General features: G+C 45.9%; 1 protein-coding gene and 1 long non-coding RNA gene across 2 annotated transcripts in view; both read left to right on the top strand.

Moving 5' to 3' along the window:
- Ntf3 (neurotrophin 3) overlaps positions 1-14916 on the top strand; it is a 64456-nt gene that overhangs the window by 31047 nt on the left and 18493 nt on the right. The window lies entirely within an intron of this gene.
- On the top strand, positions 5192-5901 carry LOC121137024. The gene is made up of 2 exons (XR_005874229.1): positions 5192-5378; positions 5531-5901. It is a non-coding gene; the product is annotated as an uncharacterized LOC121137024 (long non-coding RNA).

Genomic DNA, 14916 nt, shown 5'->3' with positions numbered 1-14916 from the left:
TTTGCAAGGTTGACAGGTGAACACAACACCTGTGTTGCCATAGCAGACATCACTAATCAATCATAACATTATTTTCCCCCCTGCACCTTTGCCAACAGCAGACATAACTAATCAATCACAGTCTTCTCACTCGCTGAGCTCCAAAAGGTTTTGTAATCCTCATGGCTCTCTACTAATCAAATTTTATTGAAGCTTGGATCCAAACCCTATTTCAATGGAAAGACTGCTTAGTTTAGCAGTAGCTTACCTGAATTTGAGTCACCAGTTAAAAAAAAATGTTCTCTAACCTCAGTTTCCCTTTCCATGGTTAAAACAAAACAAAACACCGAGGCCCCAGGCAATGATTAAGTAAGGTAACACTTACGATATGAGAAAGCAGCTGTGGGGTGCCCAGATGGCATATGGAGCATTTCTTCACTCAGAGACGACGGCCATTGTGCCTCCCCCACCTGGTCACGTCCTCAGGACAGAGAGACTGCATCTTAAGGTCTCACTCGTGCTTCTCTCAGCGTCCTCCCCGGAGGCAGATGGAGAGCAGTCGGGCCCCATTCTTTCTTGCTTTAATCTCGCTTAATTGGGACTCAGGAAATCTCTTATTGCCACCTTGTTGCCCTGGGGAGGGGGATACAGAATTAATGCATCATTCGGTGATGTGACCAGGATTCTGAAAGACACCATTGCAAGGTTCTTACAGCGATGTGCTAACACCAGGATTTCCTCGGCACTCCCCATGTCCAGAGCCACTTCCATTGTGACCAAGAAGAGCAATCACTAGCTGACAATAGGACTCACTTTGTGATGTTTCCATTGACAGAGAAAACCCAGATCTTGTGGAACATTGGGACAGGAGGACAGGCCTCTCCAGAAGAGGTTTCACTGCTGTTCACTGTGGTGCAAGGTCAGAAAAGTGGGAAGTGGTCTGCTGGACCCCAAACATACTTCTCCGGCACGGGGCCTGCCTCCCCAAGCAAGGCAATCTTCTTCATAGCAGCAAATCAGAGAGCATTCCGTAAACAATTCAAACCGTCACTCTCATAAATCCACACATTCGGAGGCCAACTGATTTCCCAACACCCGTCTCAGTGGATGGCTTCCTGCATCTTACACTCTCAGTCAGCCATCTTCATCTTCTTCACGTCTGTCTTAGCGTTCTATTGCTGTGAGGAGACCCCATGGCCATGACAACTCTTACAAAGGAAAACATTTAATTGGGATGGTTTACACTTTCAGAGGTTCAGTCCATTATCATCATGGTGGGACATGGTGGCATGCTGGCAGACATGGTGCTGGAGTAGGAGCTGAGAGTTCTACACCTTGGTCTATAGGCAACAGGAAGTGAACTGTCTACCACACTGAGCTTGAGCAAATGAGGCCTCAAAGCCCACCCACACAGTGACACACTTCCTCCTACAAGGCCACACCTAATCCAGCAAAGCCATACCTCCTAATATTGCCACTCCCTTTGGGGACATCCTAATGACTCACACTGAAAGGGATGAGCTGAGAGGATCTCTTCCACATGGTCTCAGTTTTTCTTAACTTTCACTCTGTTCATCCTTCCACTCGTGTGTGGACACTCTTTCCAAAGGTCATCCAAGGGCTTTGTCTCCTCCCTTCTGGCACAGAAGAGGAGGGACTGAGACAGCTGCATGACATCAAAATCCAATTTAATGAAAAGGATGTATATTAATTGCCTAGGTGTATACTACCTGATGTTGGGGATATTGATAAGTGTAAACACGTAGTTTGGAAGTACTCATGAGGGACAAAAAATACATGAAGGACAAGACAAGAATAGGAAAGCAATAAAGGGGCACCAAAATGGACAGGGCTTGGAGATGTAGCTCAGTTGGTGGGGTATTTGTCCAGCATGCAGGAAGCTCAGGATTCAATCAACAACACTCGCTGCATTAAAAAAGAAAGCATGATGTTACATGTCTATAACCCCAGCACTTGAGAGACAGAGACTGAAGGGTCCAGAGTTCACGGTCATCCTAGGCTACATAGTGAGTGAGTTTGAGGCCAGTCTGAGCTACGTGAGATTTCATCTAAAAAAAAAAAACCAATCTGGGTGGTGGCACACGCCTTTAATCCCAGAACTCAGGAGGCAGAGGCAGGTGGATCTCTGTGAGTTGGAGGCCAGTCTGGTCTACAAAGCTACACAGAGAAGATGTCACCTTGCTCTGTGACTTTTCATGGCTGCCTGTCTCTGGGCCTCCAGTTTCATGTCCATAAGATCAAGATCAAGATCAAGAAATTGAATAAACCTGTTCTAGGTCTATGGTTTTGTGATAATAATGAAAAGCTTGCAGAAGTATCACACACACACACACACACACACACACATATAAATTAGTAGAATATTTCTCTGCAAGTGGAGTGTAAAAAGCTGTATCTGCCACCACCATGAGTAGAAGTGTATAAGTCTGGGGGCTGATTCTGAGTTCATCTGGAGCTGGGCTTGATGGGTTTTCTGGGCTGACTCAGTACACTTTACCAACATGGAAGTCTCTGCAGAGGGATGCGAGGCTGCTGCTTCCCACGTGGAGGATGTAGAATATTCGGTATTGCACCAACATAGAGTCCCAGCTCAGAGGGTGTTTTTCGCTGGCTCCTGTGCTGTGTTGCTTTGGAATAGTGGAGGGAGAAACTGCAGGCTTGGGAGGGGCCCATCGCTCAGACTTAATGCTTATTGAGACCCACACAGCGCAAAATTGCTTTAGCAAACAGGGTTCCCAAGTCACATCCTTGTTGATGGTAGACCAGTGAGTGATCAAAGGAGACCTCGATAATCTATTCTATTACTATTCCATAAGATTTGGGGTTAAAGGTCAAATTTAGAAAGGCATGATCTAAAGGAAATTGCTTTCTTTTTAATCAATTTATGTGCATTCATATATTATTGTAATATAAAGTAATTATTGTTACATAAGTTTACCAAGTACCCTGTGTGCTTGATACATGGTGGGTATGATGTGGGTATGGAAAATACAAGCCAGACCATGCTGGGATACTCACTTCTGAGTACCCGGACCACCCACTGCCTTGCTAGGAAGGGAAGATACTCACATATAAATTGAAGTCATCACTTCAGCACTTACTCAAACTTCACAGTTCATCAACGGAGATGGAGAAGAATCCCGAAAACAGAGCTTAGATGGAGAGAGATGAGTCCTGGTGTTCTAGTTTCCATCTCCTTCCCTTAGTTCAGGACTGCTCCTTGCTCCATAGCAAGGGAAAAGAAACCTTTCCACTCGGGGTGGAGCCTGACTCTGGAGGGGGGCAGTGTAGGCTGGAGTCCTTGGGGACAGCTATTTGGTAAGAAAGGTTCAGCAACATACAGTGGTCTGGCTATGACCATAGTTAGGACCAGGGCAGGTGACCACCTCCTGATCTTCACTGACTCTCGCTGCTGAGGACAGCTTCCACATTGGTGTTCTGAGGAATCCCCACCTGGAAGTGTCTGTTTCATGATGCAAAGAGAAGGCACACTTATTCCCAGAAGTAGACCCATGGGAAACTGAGGTGTGAGCTAGGATACCCTCTAAACGAAAATGACCCATTGCTAATTCTTAAAGGCACACTGCACCAGGCAACAGGCACAGTGGGGATGTGCTACAGAGCGTGTTCCCTGTTCATCCCAGCTGCTGCTGACTTTGTGATTGCACACTCCAAGGTTTACAGAGACCATGGTCCACTCGCAAGCGATGGTGGCTCAGCAAGCCCCCAAGCCCCTGAGTCCAGCGGACTGCCCACCCCTGAAATGTGCAGCTCACCTGCTGGAACTGGGTTCCAAGCCAGTGATCTCACTTAGGCAGCTTCGTCAAGGGAGCCCCAGCAGCAGCAGCTGCAGCAAAGACTTGGCGTGGATCACGCACCAGCATCTGCGTCCATCTAATAGGTCTCGTGCTGCAGGGGCATATGTTTAAGAAATATTCCCACCAGGAACTTTTTTCCCTTTAGCTCCATACCAAGACCCAGAGCCTGGAAACCATGGAGCCTGAGTTCAAACACAGGTCCCAGCCACTCAGCCATCTTCACACCTAGGCCCCTAGAAAGATCAAATCAAGATGACCAAATGCAGGCTAGGGACCAAATAGGGGTCCCTGAGTATCATGTGGCTCACGGTGTAGCCTCTGTTAACACCACCATTAGGAAGTTCCTTCTCAATGGCTGGTACAGATCTCTTCGGCTCTGCTGCTGAGGTAGAAGTGTTCTGAGGGGAAAGCAGCTAGGTAAGACACTCCAGCCAGTGCACAGAGTGGGAACAGGATGAAGGCCCGTTCTGTGGTGTTGACTTTTAAAGCCAGCCTGCAAGCATAATGATAAAAGAATGTCCCCCTAAGTGCCAGGAGTGTCTTTATGAGTGTCTTGTCCTCTCATAACTCTTCTGACAAATTCTCCTCTTGACTCAAACTTCTCAGAGCACCCACTCATTCCAGAAGTGCCTTGTGCTCACACACACATACCTCATGGAGTACAGAGAGGGGTTGGGGGCAGTAGAGGAGAAAGAAGCAGGGGAATAGAACTCAGTCTACTCAAATGTTGGGAAGAAATGTCTCCAGAAAGTACTGCCCACTGACCCAAATACTGTTTGCAATTTTGGTTTTGGTAGTTTTCTTTTGTGAATAAAAGTTTCCTGTTCAAATTTGAAAATGGAAATGTCTCCACTTCAAAATGAACAGGCCATAAATGTCACAGATTGGGTTTTTCCAGGGAGATGACTGATTGGGACTGGCTGTAGAGTCTGAATTCTGGGTACTTGCGTGTTTTGTTGTAGGAGGGATTAGGGACAGGTAGAGCATTATCAGTCTGCTAACCCTGGAAACTCTCTACCCTGGGGACATGCCTCTCTCTGGTCTCTGGAAAAGAAGAAGTCCTAGGCTTGGGGTTTCTGTTATCCTCTGAGTCCTTTGTCTGCCCTTTCCAACTCAGGATGGGAAACACAGAACTGCATTAAAAAAGAAAAAAAAACCTAGTGATTCCCCAAACTTATGGATCTCAGTGGCTGAGAGGAAAAGGCTTTTAACGACTGTTGACTCCTCCTGTTTTTGATTTCCGTGTTCTTAGGAGATGTTCCCTGGGACATCTTCTGTCATTTAGTTGATCCACTGATTATGACATAAATTATTATTATGACATAATAATCCACTGATTATTACAAAAAGAACACAAACTTTGAAAGGAAAAAAATAGGTAGACATTTTGATTTAAGTGGGGGCACAAAACCCAGTTCTGCTTCTACTGTTGGTTGGCTCTGTGATCTCGGGCTTTTCACCTTCGTCTGTCAGACCTTAATTTCTCCAGTTCTAAAATGAAGACCGAAGGGACTGATCCTCCAAATGTCCCCTGACTGCTGAGGGCCACCATATTTCAGAGTATGTATCTGTGGAGATCCCTCAGACGAGTGGGAGCTTGCGCAGTCCTGGAGTTCTGCCCTTTGGTACTGCTCTGGTCACCGCAAAAGCAGCACGTGGCTTTGAGTGGCTTGGCAGGGTGGAACTCCAAATTTGCTGTTTTCTTTTCCCAGGAGTTGGCTAAGCGCCAGCTTTTGCTCTCTCCCTCCTCACGTGGCCTCATCTGAAGAGATTCTTTTGATGCTCCCTGCTAGACTTGTCCATTAATCTTCCCTCCTTCCAGCCTCCATGTGATGAGCGTCTGTCCTTGAATTCCGACTGTTAGCGTGAGGTGACGCCACCACAGCTGGCCAGGCTTCCCAGCATGAGCTTGAGACTTCTTTGGCTACCTCACTCACAATGGTGAGGTATATGGACACTCTGTAGGACCCAGTGAAAACCATACAGTGTATGATACCATATGACACCTTCACTTAGCTATAAGCAAACAAAGGCTTTTGTATTTAATCTATAATCAATCCCCATAATAAAGTAAAATTTAGAAGATTTTTTAGGGTCACAAACCTGGCTGAATATGTCTCTCTTGCACTTTTTGAGATAACACAAATGACCATTGAATCATGCGCTTTGCTACTATTTAAGCGTGTATATAATGCTTCCAATTGCCTTCACCTGCCACCCTTGTCGCCTTGCCCTTCTCCCTTCTCTCCTTCCCCACGAACATATCCTTTGGCTTTGTTTTGTGACCTGTGCTTAAGTGAGGCCATCTGTGTGACCCTGGTTTGAGAAGTACCATGTGCCTTTTTAACACTGAAGCGTTTTATTTTATCTTGGTCTCACCTCATCCAGGGGTCCTGGTGACCCCTGCCTTTGATTTAGCGAGACTTCATCTTATTAAAGTGAAGAAAACAACAAACAGACCCCACTTCCTTCTTACCTCAATCATGGTTTAAGAGATCTCTGCTGTAGTTTTCCTCAGGGAAGAATGACAGGCTCTGGATTCTCCTCCTGCAAAATACAGATGGGAATTTGCTCCCTCCTCCTTACTGAAAGCAAAAAGTTGGACTACCTGCCACAAACTGCAAGGGGAATGTTTAGAGTATCCAAGTTACACAACAAGAATAAAACCCTCAAGCTGATGTCTAATTCCAAAGCATGTGTCCAGACTCCAAGGCACAAACAGGGGCATCTGGGTTCGGGAGATTTATCCTCCAAGTCACTTCATCCCTCGTGGTGGCTGGGTGCACACCCTCCTCTTCATTTCCAGTCCCCAAGCAAAGGTTTCCCTGCCTTCTCCCAGGTCTGAGGAGCCAGCCTGACCTTAAATGGCATTCGGTATTATCAGTCCTCCCCCTCTGCCCCTTCTGGCTTATACTTCTCAGAACTTCAAGCTCACAAGACAGAGCACCTCGCTTACCTGTGAGGACCACATACATCATGAATCTATGACACGCATCCACGTGGTTCCTTTGCAATGACATGGCCGTGGGATGAGTCTGAAGCCCAGAAGACTTCTGATAAAGTCTACTATTTTGAATATCAAATGCATGTCTTTCAACCGCTGACGCTCACAAAAGCTGGGCACACTGTCAGCACCTGCTCTGGCATCATCCTCTCCCCACCCTTCCCTGTGGCAGCACAAGTTTCAATTCAAGCTCCTCTGCGCCCTAGCCTCCTTTCCTCTCCCCATCACCAGATCTTGGGATAAACACTTTAAATAGTTTAATTGTCTGCAATACAATTCGTGTTAAGAAATCTGAACTCCCTGGCTGCTAGGGTCCTCTAGCACTAGACATTCCTCTGGTTTTTATAGACTGTTTCATGGTCTATTAATGGGGAACAGACAGCCTTTGGGAACAGCCGTGCACAGGGGCTGGGGAGACATGGGTTCAGATTGCCCTTCATGTTACCAACCAGTGAGCCTTGGGCATGTCACTTTCTTTGTGGGACCTCAGTTTCCTTGTCTGTCTCATAGAAAACCTGTGTGAGTTTGGAAAACTCTTAGTGGAATAAAATAATTGCATGTATAAAGAGTTGGTATAATACAGGAGGATGATTGTGTTGAAATGCTGTCCTCTGAGAGCCTACAGAAACAGAAGGGGTGGGGTCTTCATCTAGAAGCTTCTGAGTAAACAATGGGGACAAACACCAGTGCACAAGACCCGGACTATCTATCCTATAGCAGGGTCTCTCAGAAGGGCCAGCCTCTAAGCCCACTGGGTGTCATTCCGTCTCTTCCCATGGTTTTCAGGAACAGGTCTTTGGGGACAAGGCAGACGTTGTAAGTGGAGGCTGTGAAGAACAGTGGATTTCTGTGGAGAGGTGTGGACAGAGGCCTGACCTAGCTCACAACTCTCAGGCTCTGTAGAATCCAAATGTAATTTTTTTCCCTAGTATGAAGCAGAAAGTGGGTCTCAGGTATCTGGAGGACTTCCCTCTGAGCCAGGGTTGTGAGAGAGGAGAATCAGATCCCCGACACAGTATGTAGCCTCTGTAAGGGCGATCGTGGGGTTCTGAGAACCAGACAGGGAATAGGTTTGGAAGCCTTGAGGTGTTTATATGCTGTCCATGTTTATCTGGTTTCCTTTTGATAAATGTGACACCTGAGATCCTGGCCAAGAAAGTGTCATCTGACAAGAAGTGTATTTGGCTGGTGGGAAGGTTATCATATGAATATAAACATACCCTGGAGAAAGTTTGGTCTTATAAAACATATTAATGGCAACAACATGAAGTTCCTATATGTACATTACTGTCCCAGAATAGCTAAGAGTCCCAGGGCCCAGTTAGGTGAAGAGGTCTGTGTGGTGGAAAGGGGGAGTGTGAACAGGCCTGTAGGGAATACTGAGAAGCAACTTGGGTCAGAGGATGGCAAATTTAGTTCATTTAACCTTCCTGAGATTCAGTTTTATTAAATATAAATTTTCTTGGGCTACTGTAATGATTGGCTTGAAAATATACAGCAATGAGCTCAGAAATGATTAATGTAGTAATACTCTTTGGTGCTATGATAAAATACCATGACCAAAACAATTTTTTTTAAAAAGTTCATTTTTGCTTAGGGTTCCAGGAGGATGAGATGCCACCATGGTCGGGCAGCATGGCAGCAAGTGGAAGAGGGCAGGACAATGACAGAGAACTTACATCCCTACCACAAGCACAGAGCAGTGGGAGCAAACTGGGTGTGGGGTGTAACCACTCAAATACCACTCCCACAATGCACTTCCTCCACAATGGCCACACCTCCTAACATTTCCAAACGGTGCCACCAACTGCAGAGCCTATGGGGACATTCCTACTCTAAGCACTACAGTGACTTTTATATGTGGGCCACCAATTGCCACCTGCAGGCCTTTCCTCTGTCTCCCTGAATCTGATCTTTCGTATGCATTTGAGATCTGCACAGGGTGAGGGAGGCACAGATCTCCCAGGAGACTGGATGATAGACAGAAGTGAACCTGACCTCTGGTACCTGTCTTTCCCTTCTTAAGTTCAGTGTTCCTGCAGAATTGACACTATGGCATTGATAAGTGTCAGGGTCGGTGAGTGTGACTATAAGACAGTTACTCTGAACTGGATTTCCCATTCGTCTTGAGAACCAGTGACCTCATATTTCTGTTACCTCATTTCTCCTGAGAGCTGGTATCCTGTTAATTTCTTAAAAACAAACAAACAAACAAAAAATGATTTCTCCATCTCCAGTTTGCTCATGACCCGTAAGAGACCCAGCAGCCATGTTCTGGAGTGTACTTTTCAGTTTGAAAGCAGCTCTCTTCCTCTGTCTAGACCGTCTTGCTAAAAACATCTCCCCTACCCCAGACCCAACCTAGTGCCTAGCCTGGAGTCCTCTCATGCTGTCACTGGGAGGAAGTTGGCTGTGGTTCTCTTTTGACTTTTGCCTACTCAGCCATCCCCAGATCCTGTGTAGCTCCCAGAGATTGAATTATTCTCAGTTCTCACACATAACTGGCTGTGGCATGTGTGGGGTGATGCTGTTTTAGGTACTGGTTCTATAGAGATAGATGACAGAAGAAATGAAGCCCAGAAGAAAGTTAAGGTCATTGGCAGTATGACCTGAAAGGGGACTGTGGGATACCAAACTCTTATTGACTTTTTTTCCCCAAATGACACAAGGAGGTGAGTGGCCATTCTCCACCATCTACCCAGACCTCAGTGTACTTCTCGACATGGTCCAGAAGATAACAGGCCAACTGACTGTGGGTTGAATCTCTAAAACTATGACCCGAATTACCTTTTCCTCTTTTTAAAGTAGATTATCTCATGATTTGCTATAATGATAGAAAAGTTGACTGATAGATTTTGGGTATCAGTTCCCATTTGCTTGTTTGCTAGTCCTTTATCTAGTCATGTACCCCCTCTCTTAACCTAGGAATTTCAGGTCTAGTCTTGATCCATTGCCCGGAGGCTTCTTGGAGGGATGACAGTCTACCAAGTGGAGTAGGAAGCAACTAAAACTCGGGACTGTGACAGGAAAAAGAGGGGATTCTGTGCAAGGCTTTCCCACTTTAGTACAGATGTTGTTTTCTGTACGTTAGAAAGCTACCATCCTCCTGTCTTCTCAGAGAGAGGCAACATGATGATCTGTACCCTGAGCTAAGGTTGCTGGAAGTGCAATGTTATTTCTGTCCTAGGCATCGAGGCCATCCTGGACAGTTGTCGATACAGTTTCTTTGGAGATAACATCTCCCATCCACAACATCCCAGAAACTTCTTCTCCTCAAGCTCACATACACCCCCCCACTTCAACTCTGTTTTCTGCTTTACCTGTTCATTGGATCTCTCTTGATTCAGAATCCACAGAGGTCAAGGGAGTCCATAGTGTGAGCTTAGGCACAGGTTGGGCAAGAAATTTATTATTCAAAGTGGGATGATACCCTGAAGGCTGAAGATGAGTGCTGACAAGGGTTACACCAGGAAACAATGGCCAATGAGCATATATGCCTTGGGAGCTTTCTCCTTTTGAGCAATTGAGTTTGCTCCTGGTGTTTTCCCCGGGATCTGTGCAACACTGTACGTGTGACAGTTATCACAATGCATAAGTACAAAGGCAGCTTGCAGGTAAGTGGATGAGATACGCAAGGAAAAGCATGGCCATAAGAGTGCAAGGCATGCTGGGAAGTTATTCTTGGGGAGGCCAGGCATGTGCAGGGTCTGAAGGACAAGAGAAGTTGACAGGGGAAGGTGGGGCAGAAAGAACATTCCAGAAGTCAGGAGCAGTCGGAATGTTACAGAGATGAGCAAGCACATGCTGTGGTTGAAGAACTCAGTGTCCCTCTATGTAGCTGCTGTGTGAAGGATAAGAAAACTGGCCAGAGACAGATAAGCTGAGGAGAGAGGCCTAGGGAAGGGCCTTGTGCCATACTGAGAAATTTTGGCTTATTCTTAAAGGTTGCAAAGAAGAAACAAAATTTCCCTGGCAGAAAAGTGATCTGATTTAGTTTATCTTTACAAGGATCATTCCATTCCAGTGTGCAGAAAAAAAATAATTATAGGTAAGCTGCAAGAATACGGTTCTGGAAGTCACTGGAGAGCACCGATGGAAACCAGGCAGAGAAAGCATGGGCTGTGGAGAGAATGGAGCTAGATTTTGTAGCAGAATGGAATAGAATAAAAATCAGTTTTATATGAAGGGACTGGAAAGAGAAAGGACCCAAATATCATCTCCGGGGCTGCCCTCTCTGTAGAGAAAACAGGAATTGTGAGGGTTCAAGAGAGAATACAGCAACTGCAGCTTTGAAAGCACTGCCATTAAGCCACTTCTTCCAAAGCTTCCCCAGGTGTTCTGTAGGCGTTTGCATCTCTGGCCTTGCAGATAGACACCTCTGCTGATACGTAATGTCAAAGTTATCCAGACAAGGGTGGGGAAGAGAGAGAGAGAGAGACAGACAGAGAGAGAGACAGACAGACAGACAGACAGACAGAGACAGAGAGACAGACAGAGACAGAGAGAGAGACAGACAGACAGAGACAGAGAGACAGAGAGAGAGAGACAGAGAGAGAGACTAGCATGACGCTAGAACAAAAGTAAGTACCAACACTGGTACTTACACTGGCAAGTGGAAAACCATGGGTCAGGAAGAGCTGCCGTGGATTTCCTAGGGGGCACAGGCATCCTGGTGGTGTCCAAAGGAATGCTTCACTAGGGACTCTAATGCTGGTACCTATGAGGGACAGCGAGGGTGTTGCCTGGTTGCAAGTAGCAGGCACAGTGCTCTCCTGATGTCCTACCATCTACCATTGGGTGCTCGTCACCTGAGGACAATTACTTCATTTTTGTTTTCTAAGACTGACAGCACTGTCAATGCTAAGAAAGGAGACCCTGCAGAGACAGACAGCATGGTGGCTCTGATGCTGGGGATGGGGTAGGCAGTGAAACATCTGAGGAAACAGGCACTTGAGCCCAGACATGTCTGTGTAGAGCTTGGAGGGAGAAAAAGATCCCTGAGAAGAGTCCGAGGTTATATGCGCGTGATAACAGATCCTGAGTGATCAAGAAGGAAATTATTAATAGCGCCCCCTTTTAATGTGTGGGAGAGCTGCCCTTGCTGCAGGGTGCACAGTTCCATGGCCCTGGCTTTTCCAAAAGGAAGAGCTTTATTGAAGAGTGACCAACCAGCCTGGAGCAAGAAGCCTTAGAGGGCTGCTTAACTGTGTCAGGAAATAGTGGGCCCTCTGTGCCATGTGTGTGGAACTTGGGGACATTTTTAACTGGAGGTTCTGGGTCCTTTGTTATCCTGGCCCAGCAGGGTTGTCTGTAATGTTGTCTGTAATGTTGTCTGTAATGTAAGGTTGTCTGTAATGTAAGGTTGTCTCGACATGCTGTTCTTGTTCCTTACATTCCAGAGGGCAGAGGTTTGGGATCCTGCTGCCTCTTGGGGCCACCTGTGGCCAGGTTCCCTGGGGTTCGGAACCTATGACCTGACAAACAAGCTTGCATGAATGTTCTCAAGAGCAAGACCTTTATCTCTTAATGGCTGTGCTTCACTGGCTTCCAGAAGTACAGTTTTTGAAGCCACAGTTCTCCATCCAAGTGGATTTGTAGGTGGGATTTAAAAGTGGAAAGGGCTCCTACCTTCAGAGCTCTTGTGTTATTATTATTGTGTGTGTGTGTGTGTGTGTATGTGTGTGTGTGTGTGTTAGAAAGTAAGATCTTATTTATGCCCTTCTATTGTGAGAATGTTGAAGAAAAGCCGACTCAATTTGGGAAGAACGGTAACACACTATTAACCCACTGAAAGCAATGGCCCACTGACCCTGAGAACTGCAGTTTGCTCAGGGCCAACCTTTCCATGTGGTAATGTTCCCTGTCTCAGCAAGGCAAGTGTCAGCATGGAAAACATGTTTGAAATGATCTGAAGGGGCAAATGCTCAGGCAGATGTGACCATAGCGTAGGGAACAGTCAGAGTGATGGGCCATGAGAATAACTCAGGCCCTCAGTGAGCTGTGTTCAGGAAGATATTTATTGCTTCATTGTGTATGAGTGGAGAATTAAAAATAATAAATGTCCAGCAAGGGAATGTCAGCCAGTAAATTATGGCATCCTTTTATAAAATTAATATTTTTTAAGTTAGCATAGAAAGTAATGGATTTCGCTATGGCATTTCCATACATATAAGTCATTACTCTTGGTTCTTATCCATCTCCCTTTCCTGCTGCTCCCCCATCCCTCATTCCCCAACTAGCTCTCCCTTCTGCTTCATGTCATATGTATTCCACTGCCGTTTTAAAAATGTGTGTGTGTATCTGTTTACAAAGACCTTAAGTTGAAAGATTCTGTATTCCTTTTGTTGTTGTTGTTGCTGTTGTTGTTTTTCGAGACAGGGTTTCTCTGTGTAGCTTTGGAGCCTGTCCTGGAACTTGCTTTGTAGACCAGGCTGGCCTGGAACTCAGAGATTCGCCTGCCTCTGCTTCCCCAGTGCTGGGGTTAAAGGCGTGCGCCACCACTGCCCAGCCTAGATTCTGTATTCTTATTCAAATGGTGGTTGCTTGCAAAAATAAACAGTTACACATAGTATTTACAGAATAAAGATATCTTACCAAAATAAAAATATGTGAGTAGAACAAAGAAGTCTGACTGGCCAGCAAGCTCGAGGTGTCCCTTGTCGCTGCCTTCCCTGCATTAGGATTCCAGGCATGTGCCACCATGTCTGCCTATTCACACGGATGCAGGGGGTCTGAACTCAGGTTCCTCATGCTTGTGGACACTCCACAGTCTCATCCCCCGCATTACCCTCCTTATTTCTCTCTCTCCTTGAGTCTCCCATTGTGGGTGCTTAACAGTCATACATTTTTGAGTTCATGAAGTTTTTAAAGGTATTACTTTTATAATAAGGCAAAACAAAATGCAGGCAAATTTATTTAATGAAAATAATTATTTAAATGCAAAAAAGAATTTATGCAGTTACAGTTTAACTTGACCCCTTGAGAGAACTCTTTCCACTGTCTTTGTCTGCAGAATAGAGAATACCAGGATGGCACTAAGAGGTTGGCTTTAGATGTCAAGCATGCCTGGATTCTGCAGCCCAACTCTGCTGTCACAGCTATGGTATGGGAGTGGGAACACCCCAGGCTTGCTTTCTCCATTTGTGATTTACAGGGAGGTACATCCCAGGGTTCTTCTTTAAAATTTTGAAACCCAGAAATCTCTGAGAACTGATCACTTGGCCACAAAATCTAACCTGAATTGACAAAGTCACTGTTTCATTTACATGAATATTTATAATTTTGCCATGGTGATATTAATGGTTCATCATGGGACACTGCCCAGCATCAGCTTTCAGGGTTTGAAAGATGAGACTGTACTGTAGGACTGGCATTCTAGGGGTGCTGGGCTAAATCAGACTATGACTATAGAATTCCTAGCAGACAGCAAGTGGTCCATGATGCTGGCTGGCCATCACAAGCATGGATGTTATCATCATTACAGAGTGGGTGCCTTCAGGATGTGGGGGAAGACTGGGGTGGCCTATGTGATGGACAGTAAGGATTGCTCATGCTCAGGAGACAGGAGTGGATATACATGTCCAACAGGGAATGGCCTTGCTTTCTTTCCTCTTTGGAATTAGCCACACAAAGTGTAGCACATTACCAGTTGCCTTAGTTAGGTGTCTATCACCATGATAAACGTCCATGACCAAAAGGGACTTGCAAAGGAAAGGGTTTGTTTTGTCTTCTAACTCTCAGTGAGAGAAGCCAGGGTAGGGGCCTAAAGGCAAGGGCTTGGAGACAGGAACTGAAGCAGAAGCCATGGAGGGACACCACTTACTGCCTTACTTGACAAGGCTTGCTCAGCCTGCCTTGTTACACAACTCAGGACCTCCTGTCCAGGGGTGGCACCACCCACAGTAGCCAGTGTCCTCCCACATCAATCACTAATAAAGAAAATGCCCTACAAAATTGCCCTACAAACATCTCAATGTAGGCATTTTCTCAGTTGGGTTCCTCTTTCTAGACAATTTTAGCTGTGTCAAGTTGATGGAAGGAAGGAAGGAAGGAAGGAAGGAAGGAAGGAAGGGAGAAAGAAAGAGGGGGAAAGAA

Source organism: Mesocricetus auratus, unplaced genomic scaffold (genome assembly GCF_017639785.1).
Source record: "Mesocricetus auratus isolate SY011 unplaced genomic scaffold, BCM_Maur_2.0 Super-Scaffold_100676, whole genome shotgun sequence".
NCBI lineage: Eukaryota > Metazoa > Chordata > Mammalia > Rodentia > Cricetidae > Mesocricetus > Mesocricetus auratus.
The sequence above is the reverse complement of the archived record's forward strand: the minus strand, read 5'-3'. Positions and strand labels throughout refer to the sequence as shown.